The 19,247-nt window shown below is 37.5% G+C and overlaps 2 long non-coding RNA genes across 2 annotated transcripts; one reads left to right on the forward strand and one right to left on the reverse strand.

Annotated features, from left to right (window-relative positions):
* Positions 1 to 257: 257 nt before the first annotated feature.
* On the forward strand, positions 258 to 1,581 carry LOC133524398 (uncharacterized). The gene is made up of 2 exons (XR_009800371.1): positions 258 to 453; positions 1,382 to 1,581. It is a non-coding gene; the product is annotated as an uncharacterized LOC133524398 (long non-coding RNA).
* A 6,072-nt stretch (positions 1,582 to 7,653) lies between these two features.
* LOC133524410 (uncharacterized) lies at positions 7,654 to 14,512 on the reverse strand. Its single transcript, XR_009800372.1, has 3 exons — positions 14,031 to 14,512; positions 13,270 to 13,432; positions 7,654 to 10,443 (listed from the first exon to the last, which is right to left on the reverse strand). It is a non-coding gene; the product is annotated as an uncharacterized LOC133524410 (long non-coding RNA).
* Between the last annotated feature and the right edge of the window lie 4,735 nt (positions 14,513 to 19,247).

Raw genomic sequence — 19,247 nt, forward strand, 5'->3', positions numbered from 1 at the left:
CGCGACGTAAGCGCCGACCGCGTTAAGGTGCCTTTTGATGTGGACCGTCACATATTTGAACAATTTTGATTTGGGTGACAGCGTGACAGCCACAATCTCCGCACCGGGTGCCACTCATGCTAGCTACGCCACTGGGTTCGACTGTGTGTTTTTATGTACCTACAGAAAATTATTATATTCATTGCCGCCGTGTTGTAAGGCAATCCAACGTACGTACGTTTATGTACGTACGTACTCGAACATTAAGTATATATATCACTAGGGTAGACCGGGGACAATAGAAACACGTCATGATTGAAACAAGTCAAATTTCTCGAAAACTATAATACCTACGCGTCTGACGTAACACTCGGAACACGCGGTCGGCCATGTTTGAATCCTTGGCCAGTAGCCTTCGAGCGCCGGTGCGAGACGGGAGTGTCCACGAGCCAAACCAGTTTTTCGCGGTAAAAAGTAAGTATTTGTGCTCTCGTATATTTTCTTATAACTTCTTTTACTCTTGTATTTTGAATAATCAAATTATTTTGGTGTTATAGTTAGGAATAAACGAATGTTTTTAATGGTCGTTGATCAGCGTTCGAGTCTTTTTTATACATAATATTTGACCTTGAAGTGAAAAACGTGGTGTGGGGACGATAGAAACAACTTGCTTGTGGACGATTGAAACGTTTCAATCGTCCTCGTGTTTTAATCGTCCCCAAAAGTAACCGACTTCAAAATATAAGGTTCTGTATTCGATGCACATGTTTATTCTATTAATGTTGACATTTATTTGAAGATATACGAAGATACACGAAGTTTTTTTTAATCTGCAGTTTTTTTATTCGAGATAATGTAAACATTTGTTTTTAACCGACTTCATAAAAAAGGAGGTTCTCAGTTTGACCCGTATGTTTGTATGTATGTTTGTCCACGATTATCTCGCGTTCATCTTAACCGATTTTGATGCGGTTTTCAGAAAAGTTTTTGTCATATTCTGGAGAAAATTTTTGTGTATAGACAAAATGATTATTAACAGGTTTAAAAAAAAGAAGGATCTCTGTTTGACCCGTATGTTTGTAGGTATACAATTTAGTGAAAAAAAAAAATTTGTGATTGTGACGATAAGCTGATGATAAAAGCAAAAGATTTAATTTTTTAACTAAAAAAAAGAATGAAACTTAGATAAAATCAAAAATAAATGAACGGGTTCATGTAGATACAGATTACATTTGAATCACCTTTTAAAGTCGGTGACAAACCTTACGTAATTTTTTTTTATCCAACAAGCACCGCGATCTAAATTAAACTAAAATATTGCAAATAATGCTAACTAAAAATATAATACTATACTACTACATCCTATTTCTGTACAATACATTTATTTAACTGTTTTTTTTAGATGCCCCGAAAACGGAAGCATGTTACGGAGAGAACCTCAAAAAGCATGTTTGCCATTTTAGCAACAACCGACTGCTGCCAACCGGCTGATTAAACAAGTCGGCCACTGCTAAAATTTATATCAGAGAGAGTTAAGGATTTTTTTTTGATAGGCATATCGCCATGTTTTTGTTTACGTAATAAAACAATTTATACTGATTATTTTATTGCGTCTATTATTTCATTTTACATCCCGATGTCTGCAACACTCGTTGTCACAGAGTGTGTGGGAATGGTTATGATTGAAACATTGTTATAATTGAAACAAGCACTTTTGTATGAAACATAATTATGCTTGTTTTCTGCGATTCTATATCGTTATATCTTATAATTGCATTGAAACTACTTTGGTTAAGGTAAATTTAAAAGGTAGCAGCGACAAAGACAACTAAAAGTCGTATTTTCTTTTTTTTTTCTCAAGTTTTTTAGTCGAGATGTTCAGATGCTCATAAATTGAGAAATTTTTATGTTATGCTTGCGGACTTTTGATGAGCTCATTGTATGCCGAGGTAGTGATGAAAAAAATTAAAACAGATATAAGTACTTTCATTGTGCCGAAGATATTTGAGTGTTTCAATTGACCTCACATAGTGTTTCAATTGACACTCATGTGAGGTCAATTGAACCATACTGCCCCATTCTCTTTATTACATTATTGTCAAAAAACTATGGATTATAGACCATCCAAATACATTTTATTTAGGAACCAGATAACTAACCTTGAAATATTTTGAGCGTAGATCTTTCTACTCATCAAAATATAACGATCACAGGCGGTTAAAGGCAAATTGTTTCAATTGTCCCCGGTCTACCCTACCAGGGATGTACATGTAAATACAAAATACAAGATACTTACTAGATAGTCAAGTATCTAAGATATCAGATATGGAAGGTGGAGGTAAAGAATGGAATCTCCATTATCAAAAAGTGTCATAAAAAAACCTTAAATAGGTGGCGCTACAATACATAGAATACTTGAAAAAAAAAAGAAACAAATTATAGACAGCGCGCTTCACTGCGTCAATAACGCCTAGGTTCTTAGCTACTCTAGCGCTACTCTGGAGAGATTTGGAACAATTATTTATAGCTGACAGCTGGACACTTTTGCAACAGCTCTATATTCTGTTTTTTTATTCCGTAGACTAAAATGACATTTCATGTGGTACTGACTTTCATGTCATGTCTTACATATGAAACGTCATTTTAGTCTACGGAATAAAAAAACAGACCTTACCATAAGAGATTTCCCTCCTTTTAATTCCACACTCCATATACAAGACATTGACGTATTAAAAGAAGAGGACGCCCAATGCCCAATGCCAAAGAAATGTGTCAAAATATATAGAGCTGTTTGACATTATGCAATGCGCTCTGGTAGATGCTAATAACGCTTCTTTATCATTTTAGTCAAGAGAAGTATTTCATACAAAAGTAAACTTAATGAAATACAGTTTAAGTGTCAAATTTTCAAACGGACATTTTAAAACATTGAATACTTTATGGTTAAATGACGTTTTCGTAAATTGATCATTGTATAAACGTCAAAATGAATAGCGAGTGAATGGGAATCGGGTTGTATGGAGCCGCTGCTACTGCAAAATACATTTGTCTAAGTTATTATGACTGGATATATTTTCATGTTTCTAAATTAACTTCGGTGCTTTTAGTGTCCTTGTTGCTACCGAACTTTTATTAAGTACTGAGTTATTACATGGTCTTTTTAAATACCTGTTATTTAAAATTTCTTCATATTATTAAACGGCAAAATAACATGCTCAAAGATCTTTTGAAGGGCCGGCAGCCGCAGGTGTTCAGAAAAACCATAAAACATCAAAGTGTTTGCGGTGTCTTTATTTTGTTTACTTTAGGAGTTCCTTTGGCCACCTTCGGGCTCCACCATCAGACCAGCTTCATAGCACCATAATATTGCACAGTCACCAAGTCCACCAGATACTACCAAATACCAGGCCAAATCGAACGTCAGGAAGTGGTAGTAAATCGACTCGCAAGATTGACCTAACGACAACTTCAAACTTCATTCTAATTCTAAATAACATGTTATTCCACTAAAACCTTATTTAGAATAACTCCATTCATGGAATATTTCGTTCCGTCTTTTATTCTTCATTTAAAATAAAAATTGCATGATTTATTCCATTTCATGTAATTTTAAAATAATAAGGGATGGATTTATTCTTATTCGAATTGATTTTTGCCCAACACTGCTCGCAACATGGTTTTTGCTTCCGACTTAATGATTAAAGCTCGCCGTGACTTGAGGGACGATTGGCAAGAATTATGGGTTTCTTCTGGACGCCATGTTGGAAAACACTATGGAATCATATAACCAATTATACCTCATAAACCGTGGTTCTTCCGTTTTCATTCTGCTAGTAAATAGGCTACGTCTACACTCTGCCGTCTCCGATTGGGTCACGTCTGCACTCCTGTATTCCTCGCAAAAATTAGCTCTTTATGCGAGTGCTGTTTTGACGAAGGAACTTCGGATCACAATTTCTTTTCTTGCAACAGACTTAACCGCTCGTTATACGATGTATTACCGAATAATATCCAGCGGCCTATCAATTTTCAAACGCTTCTAGTTCTCATGGATCCTCCCATCACTGGAATTCTTCTTAAAGAAGGTGAGGGGGTGAGTAAGGTTGCCAGAGCTTAACGAGGGAAGCATACGGGCCGCCTGATGGTAAGCAGTCTCTGTAGCCTATGTACGCCTGCAACTCCAGAGGAGTTACATGCGCGTTGCCGACCCTAACAACCCTCCCTCCCCTCTTTGAGCTCTGGCAGCCTTACTCACCGGCAGGAACACAACACTATGAGTAGTCTAGTGTTATTTGGGTGCGGTTTTCTGTAAGGTGGAGGTACTTCCCCAGTTGGGCTCTGCTCTAGATCTGGAATGACATCCGCTGTGCTGTGCCTTACCACACTAAGCGAGATTATATTCACAATACCCATACCTCTCTTGTGGACGTAGTTTAAGGACGTACCCGGGTCCATTGTCTTTTTGATCTACATTTATTTTTGGAGCTTTCTTTTTTCGCAGTGTAATGTAAACGTACAGTTAGTAACAGGTTAGACATCGACTTTATTACAACAATTCTATGATTGTTGTTATGTTTTTTACGTGAATGAATGTTTTCAATACTTACATTAGATGCTATTATAGAATTGTTATGGTTTATTCCCCTTCGCATGTTAATGTCTTTAAAAAGTTTCAGTTGTTTTGCAAATAGTAGGTAAATACATCTTCAGACGCATAAAAAAGCCCACCCATGTACAACAACAAAAAAACGTGTCAGCAACGCGTATGTGACACCCTGGTGTTTCAGGACCTCATTGGCTACGGTGAACGCTTGCCACCAGGTGAGCCGTATGCCTGTTTGCCACCAACATGGTATTAAAAAAAAATCTAATGTAGACTCCATAGATTTTTGTTCCGTGACAACCGTTAATTTGTATCAACAAAATGAATTATTAAATTTTTATTTCTGTTAAATTATCAATAGAACTCACTGAAAGAAATATATGCCATCCTTTTTTAGGGTTCCGTACCCAAAGGGTCAAACGGGACCCTATTACTGAGACTCCGCTGTCCGTCCGTCCGTCTGTCACCAGGCTGTATCTCATGAACCGTGATAGTTAGCGAGCTCAAATTTCTACAGATTAAGTATGTATTTCTGTTGCCGCTATAACAACAAATACTAAAAACAGAATAAAATAAATATTTATTTCCAATCTCGAGGTTCTCATCCAATCACCGAAGTTAGCAACGTCGGGCGGGGTAAGTACTTGGATGGGTGACCGTGTTTATAGATAATGGTACGGAACCCTTCCTGTGCGAGTCCGACTCGCACGTGGCCAGTTTTTTCTTGTTGTTTTGCTAATAAGCGCATTTTTAGGGTTCCGTAGTCAACTGGGAACCCTTATAGCTTCGCCATGTCCGTCTGTCTGTCTGTCTGTCTGTCTGTCTGTCCGAGGCTTTGCTCCGTGGTCGTTAGTGCTAGAAAGCTGAAATTCGGCATTGATATATAAATCAATAAAGCCTACAAAGTAGTACAATAAAATCTAAAAATTTAATTTTTTTGAGGGTACCTCCCCTACACGTAAAGTGGGGGTGAATTTTATTTTTCTGCTTTAACCCTACAGTGTGGGGTATCGTTGGAAAGGGCTTTCAAAACTAATAGGGGTCTTCAACAAACATTTTTTGATAAAGTGAATATATTCGGAGATAATCGCTCTGAAACAAAAAAAAAATGTGTCCCCCCCACCCCCTAACTTTTGAACCATAGGTCCAAAAAATATGAAAAAAATCGTGGAAGTAGAGCTTAAGAAAGACTTTAAATAAAAACTATAGCGGATATGATAAGTTTAGCTGTTTTTGAGTTATCGCAAAAAGTTTCCCCTTCATAGTAAAAAGCCTTTAATTAGGTACTGATTATGCAGATTTGCCTATTTGTTTAACTCGCGTTTCATCCCTTGGTTAACAATTTACTACTACCAGTTTAGCTTATTGTGACGGAAGAGTAACTACGGAACCCTACACTGAGCATGGCCCGACATGCTCTTGGCCGGTTTCTTTTACAGAACATTTCGTCATGTTTGACAGTTGTCGTGTCGACCGTCGAAATGAGACTGGGAGCAAAACTCGTGCTCGAGCCGTTCGAGCATTACTTTTGTGGGGCCATTTTTTCCGGCTGATAGTGAATCCAGTTAATTATACTTACATCAATGATACAATTTAAGATACCTCTGGAAATGGTATTTGAAATGGTATTTTAAGATAAAATACTTTTTGAAACAAAACTCCGTTTTAAACCGACATATCACGCTTTACGCAGTCTTTAAAGCAGAGCAATGGCGTCCTACGTTGCGCTAGCCTAATCAGCACTGTCGCTGTCGCCACTGTCCATTCGTTACACATGCCCTAGCCACCGCAAGCGTTTTTGTTTGAGTAGCGTGGTCTCAGATCATAAGCGCGGTGATATTAGGAAGTTGAGCTATTTCCAGTACACTTTCGTTGGTACCCAGTAACCCTGTCTTTCCACGTTATGTTTATGTTTAGTATACCATACGTACCTACTCACTACGTACCTAGGCAGCGCACGTGGCAGGTGTAAATTCCGTTTAAAGATTTATTTCTCAAAAGAATAACAATTATTCACTTAGGTATATGAGAAAAAACAACAATCAATTACAAATTAAATTAGTGAGCGATAAAAGTAAATACATAAATAATGGTGCCGCGCTAGTAAGTAGTAGAAATACAATCTAATATAATAAAAGTGATGTGTGTCAGGTAGAACAAAAACATGCAAATTCGGTCTTCGTTCCTGGGGGCCTACCGCGAAAATCGAAATTCGCAAAATGCGGGGATCTTTCTCTTTTTATATAGCGTACGACGTCCAGTAGGGCTAAGATGGCCGGCTCTTTATCATTTCTCACCATGCCTGTCACGTTCTAACAAGTATGTAAGCGCGAAAGTGACGGGTATAATGACAGGTGATAAACATGGAACCATGCTGCCACCGCAGTTTTCAGCCCCCTACAAGAGTATGCTCAAGGCACAAGTTTGGTAGACAGTCATTTTAGTATTTTTCGTAAAGTGTTTGTTATTCCATACTCTTGCACATGGCTACGTCCAAGAGTATGGAAAGAGCAAGGGCTCTTCGACAGGCTTCTTATGATGATTTGATGAAGTATTCAGTATTCACCGCCATTATGGACAAAATTCAGCTGCGACCCAGTTACACTTGAGGGCCTACCGTGCGGGCGCCTAGCCTAATAACTCTTAAGTTAGAAATAGGTCTTTTTTACCTTTTATTTTACATACGGTTTTTACGTAGTAGTCCCCTATTACGGTAGGTACGTGGAAGGTACCCTAAAAAGGGCAGCCAAATTAAGCCTACCAAAAATAAACGAAGTATTAACACGTTGGCTGCCCACCATACTTCACCGAAAGTGTTCCTCCCACGCCCCATACAATTTTCGTGTTCCCAGCATCGGACTATTACTGAGGTTAATAAAGATGTAAGTAACAAGCTTTCGATTCCACCGGTGATGGTCATAGCGACACAGCCAGAGAGCTGGCCAGAGAAGATTACGTGATCCCACCGGTGATGTTTATGGCAGCCAACGTGTTAAAGATTAGCCTTCCTGGCTTTGCAGTGGTAATCTACATTAGGCTATATTGGTGGGCATATAAGTGAAACATCGACATAGGTACAACGCCTTGTAATATATTTATAATAAATATGAAATACATAGTTATTAAGTAAATTTTATGTAATGACACATACATTTATACAAATTTATAATAAAATCATTTCTCATTGGTTCCTCATTTTCTACATAATTAGGCGTAGGCCGCTGTCTTTTTAATTCCATTGTATGAAATCCAAAATCAACAATAATCTTTTCATCACACTTGCTCGAAAAAGATCTTATTTCATGCAGGTGTGCTGAAGGACAAAGGCCTACTTTGTTGCCGCGGGATTTATGGATTGTGAAAACAAATCTATAACTCTCTAGGGAGTTATAGCTTTTTTCTTTAATTATGTCACTTATTCATACAAACCAAGTAGCATAAATGAGTTTTACTTTTAAAATACTGACGTTTATAATTTAATTTAATTTGATTATTTTAACATCCGATTAAAATATTTTTACTTAATTTTCAATCGTGGCTGAATGCCGAATAGGTCTGTGCCTTCGATGCCTCACCTTCCAAGAAATCGGACGAATGTATGATATGTCACCGTATTTAAGAATTATTTCGCTTAAAATTTTGTTTTTTTTCTTCGCAAGTGTGATGAAAAACATTGTGTGTAACTCCGGGGGTAAGAATATTGCAAACTCGAAACATACAAAAGACAGCGAACTACGCCTAATTATGTAGAAAAGGAGGTAAAATGTTTTTTTTTGTCACTGCACCGACCTTGACCCATTTCAGATTTGCCCTATGGTAGACTGGTAAGATGCCCGTAATTTGACTGTATTTAAAATAAATTATTTCACACCATACATGAAATAAAGCACCAGATAATTATTATAAAAACATAGGTAGCTTTCCGGTGCAGACAGACAGACGGACATGGCGATACTATAAGGGTTCCTAGTTGACTACGGAACCCTAAAAAGGTATATAACAGGTACAGATTGTAAAGTAAAATTTTATTTTTAAAAATCAGATAAAATTACATAAATTTTGTGGGTCACACTAGGCTAAGCCTGTCCCGTGACTCCACGTTTGCGTATTCTGTTAGAAGCGACTTTCACATATATTTCACCTAATGGACAACTTTACAGTAATACATTTAACACAAACTTAACATTAAGTACAATTAATTAAGAAATTCGCTTATAAATGTGAAAATAAGATGTCAGACTTTCGTAGGTTCAAAATTAATTAGAGGTATAAATTTCTTATTGACAGAGTAAGAATGATTATGTTGCAAGTATCTCATACCTAGGTTAAAAGCACAAAAAATATGTTTTTAAGTATTTTTTTTTTCAATTTTAAAGTTTGAGTAAATTAGTAACTCAAAAATTGGCAATTTTTGGACATGATTATTTGAATTTTTTCTGAGACGTTTTTGCTATTTTTTTTACCAAAATAAGAATGTAACTTAATGACTTATATGTTCTAGAAACCTATAAAGCACTAAAAGTGTGTTTAAATGTTGATCTCTTTCTTAAATTTATTTTAAAATGTTGCATTTTTAGAAAATGATTATTTCTGGAGATGTTGATTAATATTTTTAGGCATCTCTTTTATTTGCCGGTGTAAAGTCAAACAGCGTAAAACCAGAATTATTAATCTTGGAATAATAATCATTCTAGGCCAAATCGAAAATCATACAATTTCCTTCCTACAAAAATCGCATTTGGCAGTTGACATAGAATAGAGTACGAGCTCCAAACGTCCTGCAGTGCCGTTCTATCAACTATTATTGGGCTCAAATCAAAAGTGTATTAAAAGAGAAGAATGAAACAGCCAAAAAACATTAACAATTCCAGCAGGTGACGGGGTGATGCAGGCAAATATGAAAAACGGGTCCGTAAAAAGCTGCCACTGAATGCGCTAGGAACAAGCTGCCTATCACTCCTACAGAACAAATAAAAAAAAGTGACAATTATCTAAATTAAAAGTCGCTTTTTATTGTAGTTATTCTAAAAACCTTAATTTGTTCTCAACTGCATCAGTTTTTTTTCATTTGAAGTTTACAGTTTTTTTTCGGTACACTCCTTATACGAGTATATCGTAATGTACTAATTTTGATCTACGATTATATTATGACTTATACCAATTCCATTTGAGAACTATTGACATGCACAAAAGGTTTACATTTGCTCCATGGGAAGCTGTTGGAGGAAAGAAAATTATGAAACTCATGAACTTTCCTTTTTCATATTTTACTGACAGGTGAATAGGTTTTAAAAATGTAGCGCAATTTCCTTTACCAACGTATTTTCACGAAAACGTACGAACGTGTCATGCTTTTTCGGTCATTCAGTACAATAAGTATTGAGGTTGACTGAAGTAGCATGACGAATAGCAACGTTTCCGAGAAAATACGAAAAATAAATAAACAAGTATTAAAGGGATATTCTTACACAAATTGAATAATTCCCACATAGAAAACTTCCATGACTCAGCTACAAATATCTGTACTCATCACTAAAATAAATTCCGTTACCGCGAGATTCGAACCCAGGATCATCGGCTTCATAAGCAGGATCACTACCTACTAGGCCAGAGTGGTCGTCAAAATGGTAAAGGATTATGCACTACACCTGTAATCTACCCCGTGAACTTGAGGAATACCTCGGGCAACAAGATTAGTATTATATCTATCATTTTTTAGCGACGTCATGCACGCCTTTATAACTATTCGCATCTTCCCCTGCAACTGGCGAGACACACGAAGACGTCAGACGCCCGAGGCGCGCGTCGCGCGTCCGGCGCCGGCGACCCAGCAGACTCATTCTGGCTGCCTGTATCAGCTCCTGAAATTTGAGATTTATTTTCATTAGAAACGTTGTTTAAAGTGATTTTATCTGTGCAACATGAACTTTAATTTACTTTCATAACTATACATTACAATTTACTAATATGTATCACTATAGGTGAGCGTCAGGATGGCGGGTTGAGCTATGAAATCTTGTCATTGTACCTACCGCACTAAAAGTATGCAGTTATATTGCACATTCAGTGTACCTCTGTAAACCTTTAATAGAATAAATAAATATTATAGGGACATTCTTACACAAATTGACTAAGTCCCACGGTAAGCCAAGCAGGCTTGTGTTATGGGTACTCAGACAACGAAATCAGTACATCTATTCCTAAAACGACCTAGGCTTAAAAAAGGGTACGAAACCACATACAATGGATTTCGGATATAATATAACGACGATGAAGGGACCACCGAAATTTCGTCGTTATAATCGTAAGTAGTAATAGCCAAAGGTAAAGAGATACAAACATATATATATATATTCATATTTATATTTATATTTTCGTTCATGTCGTCTCAGATATGGGTGAATATGGTATCGATGCATTCAGTGTAATGCCCTGAACACATTGACATATATCTAAGGACGGGCCTTAATGGTAAGAATGGGGTCAGTAAAGCGGTGTCACGCACACGAATTCGAGCCCATCGTACAGTCTACCGCCAGAACGTCAATTGTTGATGAGTTCGCATCACATGCGCGATTGGTCGCGACTAGTTGCGTTAGACTGTAGGATTGGCTCGTGAGTGACACCACTAAACTAGCACCATTCTTAGTGCCCGTAAGGCCCGTCCTTAGATATATGTCAATGCCTGAACACAAATATACGAGATGACAAGCGCGAAGTGGTGGGGGTAGTTGCTGTGACGTCATAAAGTCGGCAGTACAAACTTTTATTTTATTTTCCTTTAAGCATACCATGTGAGGTACCAAATAACAGGGCTTTGTGATTAGATAACAAATATATAACATACTGTAACTTTTTCAATACTTGCTCTAACAAATTAGTTGAAAACTTTCAACAATTTTGGCCATTTGGCGTAGACATTAGCTGAGCCACTTTCCCTTTCAATTAGTTTGTAAGCATTATTGTGTACTTTTATTATGTACCTAAGTTTAAACTTTTTGAATAAACGTCTTTATTATTTTTATTATTAGGGTGCCTTTCGACGAGAGATGTGCTATGCTATGTTTTCAATCATACATTTGAAACGTAGCTGCAGCTGGAGCTGCGTTTCAAATGTATGATAACATAGCATAGCAAGTATAGCACATCTCTGGTCGAAAGGCACCCTTAATCTCTTTATTTATTTTGGGTCTTAGGTTAGACATTTTATAATATGATTATACATAAAAGTAAAATACAAAAAACCATACAAAAAGAATACAAAAATACATATAAACACATTATAAAAAACTTAACCTAGGGTGCCGTCAGTAGCGGGGCAGGGCCCAAGCTGCCGGTGGTCATGGCCGCAGAGAGAGGAACCGCCGGACTATCCGCGCCGTGTCCAAGATCATCGCCTTCTGCATCTGACCCTTGATACAACCACCTAGCGAGAGTCTCTCAAGGTGTTGATCGAGACTCTTCGCTATGTGACTGTTAATATCCTCTTTATAATGATAAAAAATAATTAACCAGATTTATCAAAAAATATTAATATTAAACTGCAACACAAAAAACCCGACTTTTCACATATATTTTTGAAAGAACATTTCACTAGGTAACTTTCATTTGGTACCCATATTGCTATGGTAAGACCCCCCCCCCCCCGTTTTTTCATTAGCGGGCGCCATTTTGAAAATGTATATAGCCTGTCACTACCAAAATTCTGACAAATTCAACCAGAACTCATATGTCAAAAACCGTCCAGCCCAGCCGTTTGAGCTGTAGGGCGTGCCAAATAAATAGACATAATTATAGACATACCCGCGCTCGAAAGACGTTACCCTCTTTCTGATGCAGTCGGGTAAAAATACTATTTTGTTACTGAAAACATATTTTTACCCGACTGTGTCAGGAGGGTAATGTTTTACGAGCGTGGGTATGTATATAATAACCCCTACCACTTTCGCCGTTGTCATCTCATATATTTGTGTTCAGGGAATTACACTGAATGTATCAATACCATATTCACTCATATCCGAGACAACATGAGTGAAAATCGATTTCCAGAAGACTTTTTGTTTGCTGGCAGGCGTCCATAGGCTATGGTGACTGCTTACCATCAGGTGGGCCGTATGCTTGTTTGCCACCGATGTGGTATATAAAAAAAACCTGCATTTGTTTTGAGTCTATATCTCATTTCACGGATACACAGGTACACAGGTTTCTATAAAATGTACACTGAAGTACAAAGAAGGTTTAACATGTTTATAAATATTTTATTGAAATTGCTGACATCCACCTGCCATTTGACACTCACCAGTGTTGACCTCAGCATTGTTTTTTAAGATTAGAATTTTTCGAACCTACAAATTATTTTAATTGAAGTAATCTAAAAAACCTCAAACTGAGGAAATCTGAAAAAAGCGGACTATAATTATTTAAATTAATTAAGGTACATGTGTGGAAGACTGCCTGTCAGGTAACAATGTTGTTACATGACCATTGTAAATTTATCATATCATGCATTATAATTAGAGAATATATATTTTCTGAAAGTGTTATGTTTCTTTGTATTAAGGGGATCCACCAACATATGCATCCTTTTGTAGTTTTGCTCTTAAGATTGAGTTTTTGATGGTGTATGACCCATTGACCAATGACCCAGTCCCTGTTTTTCAGATAAACAGCTGTCTTAATGGACTCACCCTAATATATTTTGCAGAAACCTGCACCTTGTAGCATACACCTTGCTTTCTCAGCCAATCTCCATATAACCAAGATATTCTATTGAACAAATGGCCCATGTCACTGCTGGATTCAATCCGTGCTCTTCATAATCTACATACTGCTGTATTTCCCTCATGTAGTCTGCAAAAAAATTAAGTGAGTGTGGGGTAAAACCAAAGCCTGCTAACTTTGACAGCAACAAGTCATTATCAACCAGATCTAGTGTCTTTAAAGTCAAAGTAACCATTATCAGTTTGACTCCTGCTACCCACTATACATATTATCTGCACTACGTGACTAAGAAGATTGCTGGCCGAACTTCTTGTCGTTCGAAAGTCGAAACCCTCTGCCTTATCTCCTGATCCACCTATCAGTACTGGTTATCACTCAAGTAATTTTATAAATTTCTAGGAATACTTTTAGCTTGAAACAGAGGTGCAATAGCGGCTCCGCCAGCACAATTCTACAGTCCTTAAATACGCACGAGGGAATACCATCCGGACCAGAAGATTTTTTTGGCTTGAAGTTGTTGAAGGGCTCGTCGCACGTCTTGTATATCTAGCCTGTCATAACCTGAACCCCTACAGCGCTCTTCTCGGTGCCCGCTGCGACTATTGCGGGCTGCGGCGCTTACCTCCAACTTTCCACACCTTCACACTGTATACAGAGTGAAAAAACCTAGCAAATTCACTACTTGTTTACCGGACAAAGGTTCCATTAAATAATATTTTTTCCGTACCTCTACTGTTTCTTTTAGAGTTCATATAGTTCCAAAACGATTTAGGTTCTCTTGCCATATGATTTCATGCATACATTACAAGTATTAGAGCTCTTGAAAACCATACATTAAAAATAAAAAGATGATAACAAAGCGTAATGTAAACCAACAAGTGTCAACACTGTCAATATCATTGAAAGATGTCACTAGAAAAAACCGATTATTTTTAAACTGTCAAGAGCTCATGTCAGAACGTCCCTACTAATTTTGACAGCTGTCTTAAAAAAAAAATGTCTCTGGTTTTTGGCTTCCAATTATTGGGATGTACATTATTGGGTCGAGCATTCTCGACCCGTACCAATAATGCGCAGCCCGATAATTGAAAGCCAAGGGACTCAGATTAGTGGACGCGAATTATAGGGTCGTACATTATTGCCCTGTGAAAAGAGTGGCTTCGTATTATCGCCCCGGACCGAACTTGCACAGCCCGAGAATGCTCAACCCAGGAATGTACAGCCCAATAATTGGCGTCCATGATGGACGCCAATTATTGGGCTGTACATTCCTGGGTTGTGCATTATTTGGCTGTGCATTAGTGGCTCCCAGAAATTTAACCACTTGACATTTCTAAGACGTTTTTCCACTTTATCTAATCCACAAGCCTTGACCATGGGGCTTTTACCCCCCGCTGTAATAGAAACATTTGCGCAGGGTAGAATTTTGGTTATGCATAGTGTTAACAACGTATGTTTGTAGCGTATGACAATTTTTTTATAATGATATACGCCCTGAATACTGCTGAGCTGAATACTTATATGGCGTGTGAAATGAAATTTCAGTGCTGCCAGGCGTGCGATAATTATCGTACATGTACGATAATTTGGGCTCCGTTAGATAAGATATACGTTCCAGTGACATTCACCATTATCGTACGCTAAAATACGGTAATTTCAGCCTTTGGATCATTGGATGATAACACCCAAAATAGTACGGTCAAATTAACTCAAATTTCACTAAAGTCAGGAACTAATTCTAAGGACTAATAAAATCACTACGGATTGTTTTGTATGGGCTAAAAATCGAACTTTATACAATCGTTACTAAATTCACCCCCCCGGAAAGGGGTGAAATCGGCTGAAAATAATGTAAAGGTTGTAACTAAGAAGAGAAAAAAGGTGTACTCGGTGCAATTTGGCGTACGTTTTACAACACTTATATCTAAATTCGCACGTGTTATTTATGTTAATTTAAGCTACGGAACAGGTAAAAAAAAAAAAACATACAAAAAAATCTATTTTGGCCATTGCGGGTCTGGGGAAAGTAATGTACTCGGTGCAAATTGAGTAAATAATTAGAAAAAATATCTAAATCCAATGTCAAATTCGCACCAGGGTGCGACACCCGGAAAGAAGTTTTTCATGTCTTACTGTCGTTGTACTTCGGGGGAAATTTTAATACTATTGGAAATTGATGCAATCATATTCATTTGATTTTGTTTACATTCGCACCCCATAAAAAATTGGCATTTTTATACGGAACATGCAGTTTTGTAATCAAGTACCAAAAACGTAGAGCAATAAATACACAGAAGCGACAAGCGCGTGATTAGTGGCAAGAGAAGGAACGCGCGTAGATGCACCGACGAAGCACGGCTCTTGAGGCACGAGTAGTGGCATGTACCTACTGCAAAAATAGTTTTTTTTTTATATCTAAAGGAGAAAATCCAGAGGAGTTACATGCGCGTTGCCGACCCTAACCCCCTCCCGCCCCTAGTTGAGCTCTGGCAACCTTACTCACCGGCAGGAACACAACACTATGAGTAGGGTCTAGTGTTATTTGGCTGCGATTTTCTGTAAGGTGGAGGTACTTCCCCAGTTGGGCTCTGCTCTAGATCTGGAATGACATCCGCTGTGCTGTGCCCTACCACACAGAGCGAGATGACATTCACAATGCCCATACCTCTCGTAAAAGGTTTCTGAGTATGTAGACAGACAGTCAACAAATTAAATACAGGTACGCTCAATGTTTGTTAAATTCGAAAAATCGCGTTTTTCCATATACTTACGAAAACGTTAGACTACTTAGTTCACTCAATGATTGTTTAAAACAATAGTTCCGTTTTAATGCCAGAAGAAAGATTTGTGCTTGTTGCCCGTCAAAAGTGTCAAACAAACTGTCTCGGAACAATCGCTGCGCGTAGGGTTTGAGATCCGGATATCCGTCAACTATAAGATCCGGATCTAGCGGGTCATAAGATCCGGATATTACGGATCCGTTAAATATGGTTATTGACCTATAACCGAAACAATTTTCTAATGAAATTTATGAATAATTTTGTCATTTAAATATAGTATTTTCATATATTTAAGCAATTCAAATACTAACAGCACATCAATTTTGATAAGTACATCATGTCACGCAGTAACTTTATACAATGAATGCGAATGTTGCTTAATGCAAACATTAGATCATTGGATATCCTGATGACTTGGGGCTATAGGCTCAAAACAAAAGCGACCTGGAGGCCAAGGCTAGGATAGTAGAGTAGGAAGGAGAGAAAATTGGTCTGATAATCAACCACTAGAATATCTCCAAATGAATAGGGCTAAGATGGTCGGCTCTTTATCATTTGTCATGAAGGGCATAGTGACAAGTGATAAAAATAGAACCATGCTGCCACCGCAGATCGAAAAAAAAAGACCTACCTAAAGTAATCGGGAAGAGGAGATACCTAGATGTTCGAATCCAAAATGCCCTGAGATGCTCAGCAGCGCTTCACCGAGTTCTAGTATCCAAGCTGATCAGTAGACTGTCCATGATTCAAGTCTATAAGACAATAATTAGATTTTGAAGAATGGCATCGGTAAGTATTACACTTGGACTCTGAATCAGAAAAAAAAGAACAAGTTCTTAGTTAAGAAGACGAAATTCTGGCGGAATATTCTGGGACCTATCAGAGATGAAGATAGAGAAGATGAAAGCGTAGGAAAAATAGGGAGCTAGAGTAGCTAGTTGCGGTACCCAATATAATTAGCGAGATTATAGCCGCACGACTTCGCAGACTTGGTCACTTGGAGTGGACGAGAGAGAATCGGGCTGTGAGAAGATAGGAGCGATGTAGCCCTAAAACGCCCTCGGAGTATCCAACTAGCGTGGAGTGGTGCAGAATAGAGCAGAGTGACGTTGTACTTGTGTCAAAGGCCAAGATTCTTTTTGGGTCACTGATCCAGTGAAGTAAGTAAGTATTGCTTTCATAGTTAGTATTTCATGACGAATGAACACGAGGTGAGGCATTGGATGTATTTCCAACTATGCACCAGCTACTCCTCCTTATTAAGTACGGTTTTAGAGATAACATTATGTTAGCTATTATAATAATCAAGTAATCATTTAAAATTGGTTGGGATAATATCATTGTATTAAAACATAGTTAAAAACTTTATTCGGATATTTATTTTGGTGGATATTCGAATAATTAGAATATCACAATATTCTAATTGCAAACCCTACATATAGTAGTGACACCCAGTAGTGACACAAATAGGTAATGTAAATACTGCGAGGAGGATCTTGTTTAGGAAATAATCGGACAGACAGACGGACATGACGAATCTATAAGGGTTCCGTTTTTTGCCATTTGGCTACGGAACCCTAAAAACAGAGCGATCGAGTATATTCCTTCAACAGGATGCTCTCTTACAGCATATAAAAAGGGCTTAACAGACCCACATTGGGACCAATTTACCTGAATAGCGACCTACAAATGCTAGATTCTTGCAACTAGGCTTGGCGAAAGAAAAATGATGGACCAGCGTACACCTCTTTGTAGAAAACCCTTCCTGATGCTAGTCTCAGCTGCAAGGAGCTATTGTCTTGCAAGTGCAAAGAACGCTGTACAGGGTGTGGGTGAGTAAAACACGGATTTAAATACACTATGCTTTGCGCATGCGAAGGTGCATGCTCTGGGACAAAATAACACGTAAAAAAAAAAATTTGTTTAATTAGTGTGTAACTTTAAGTAGCTAGATCCGGAGTAAATTACAATAAAACGATCTCAGTATTCTTAATTTTGATAATAATACTTTTATCGAAAATATTACTTTACTATAAATATCGTTCAGCAAGTTACTTTTACTTAAACATCATTTGCCTTGCAAATTGTATTGAAACAGCCATCCGACTCTTGGTGGTGTCATCCGGTATGGAACAAAAATAGTGTAATTTGCTTGTTTATAAACCGATTTTCAAAATTTTAATGGAATTTAATAGCTTACTAATGTAGCATTCATATCTTGATACAATGTTTTCCTGTAAAGTTACTAGTAAAGTTGATGAAAACAAAAAACGGATTTTTTTTCGGGAAAATTTCGCCGTCATACCTACTCGTATAACATTTTTTTATACAATCAAACACATTTGAATAAGTAGTCGATAAAGCGGTCAAACACCGATAGATTATTAATATGTTGTAACATGACATCACTATTTTTGATGAATTTACGCATAAACTTGCATTTCATTTTTGGTCGCACTTTTGAAGTTTGACAGTCGTTCTTGATATCCTATTTATATGTATCCGGATTCGAAAAATTGTCGGATATTGCAAACCCTAGCTGCGCGCTGCGCTATCTCCCCGCCCCGCGCGCCCCGCGCCGTGTGCGGCAACCACCTTCGCTTGCAGTTCGTTGCGATTAATTCTATTTACTTTTTGGCAAACTTCCGGTAAAAAAAATCTATTTTTTATTTAGTGCAAATGTAGTGTCTTTAGATAAGTACCGTTTTTAAAATTTTTACGTCTCTCTTAATTTCCCCCGAAGCACAATGTACAAAATAATTAAAAATACATGTTCCATAATTTGCCCAGGCGTGCAAAGTTAACTGAATGTTTATAATGCTTTAAAAAGCTTAACTTGAGATTGCACCAACCGACTGACTTATCCTCGAGCCGCAATCGAAAAAAAAATTTTTTTAGGGTATGATACATTGCACATCTTTTTAATTAAGATATACTATGCACCAACGTGTTCTCTATACACTACTTAGCTTGAACCCAATAGCTTTTAATTTACTCCAAAATTACGGCACTTTATAGTTTATACCTAAAATTTAACGGTCTTCCGTACATAATAGAAACGGTGCAACTCGGGGGAAATAATCTAGTTGCGCCATCTAACGAATCCAAAAAAAGCACGACTACACGACTTACTTCCATACTTTTCGTTAACTTGACTATACTAA

This window comes from Cydia pomonella, chromosome 13 (genome assembly GCF_033807575.1).
Source record: "Cydia pomonella isolate Wapato2018A chromosome 13, ilCydPomo1, whole genome shotgun sequence".
NCBI lineage: Eukaryota > Metazoa > Arthropoda > Insecta > Lepidoptera > Tortricidae > Cydia > Cydia pomonella.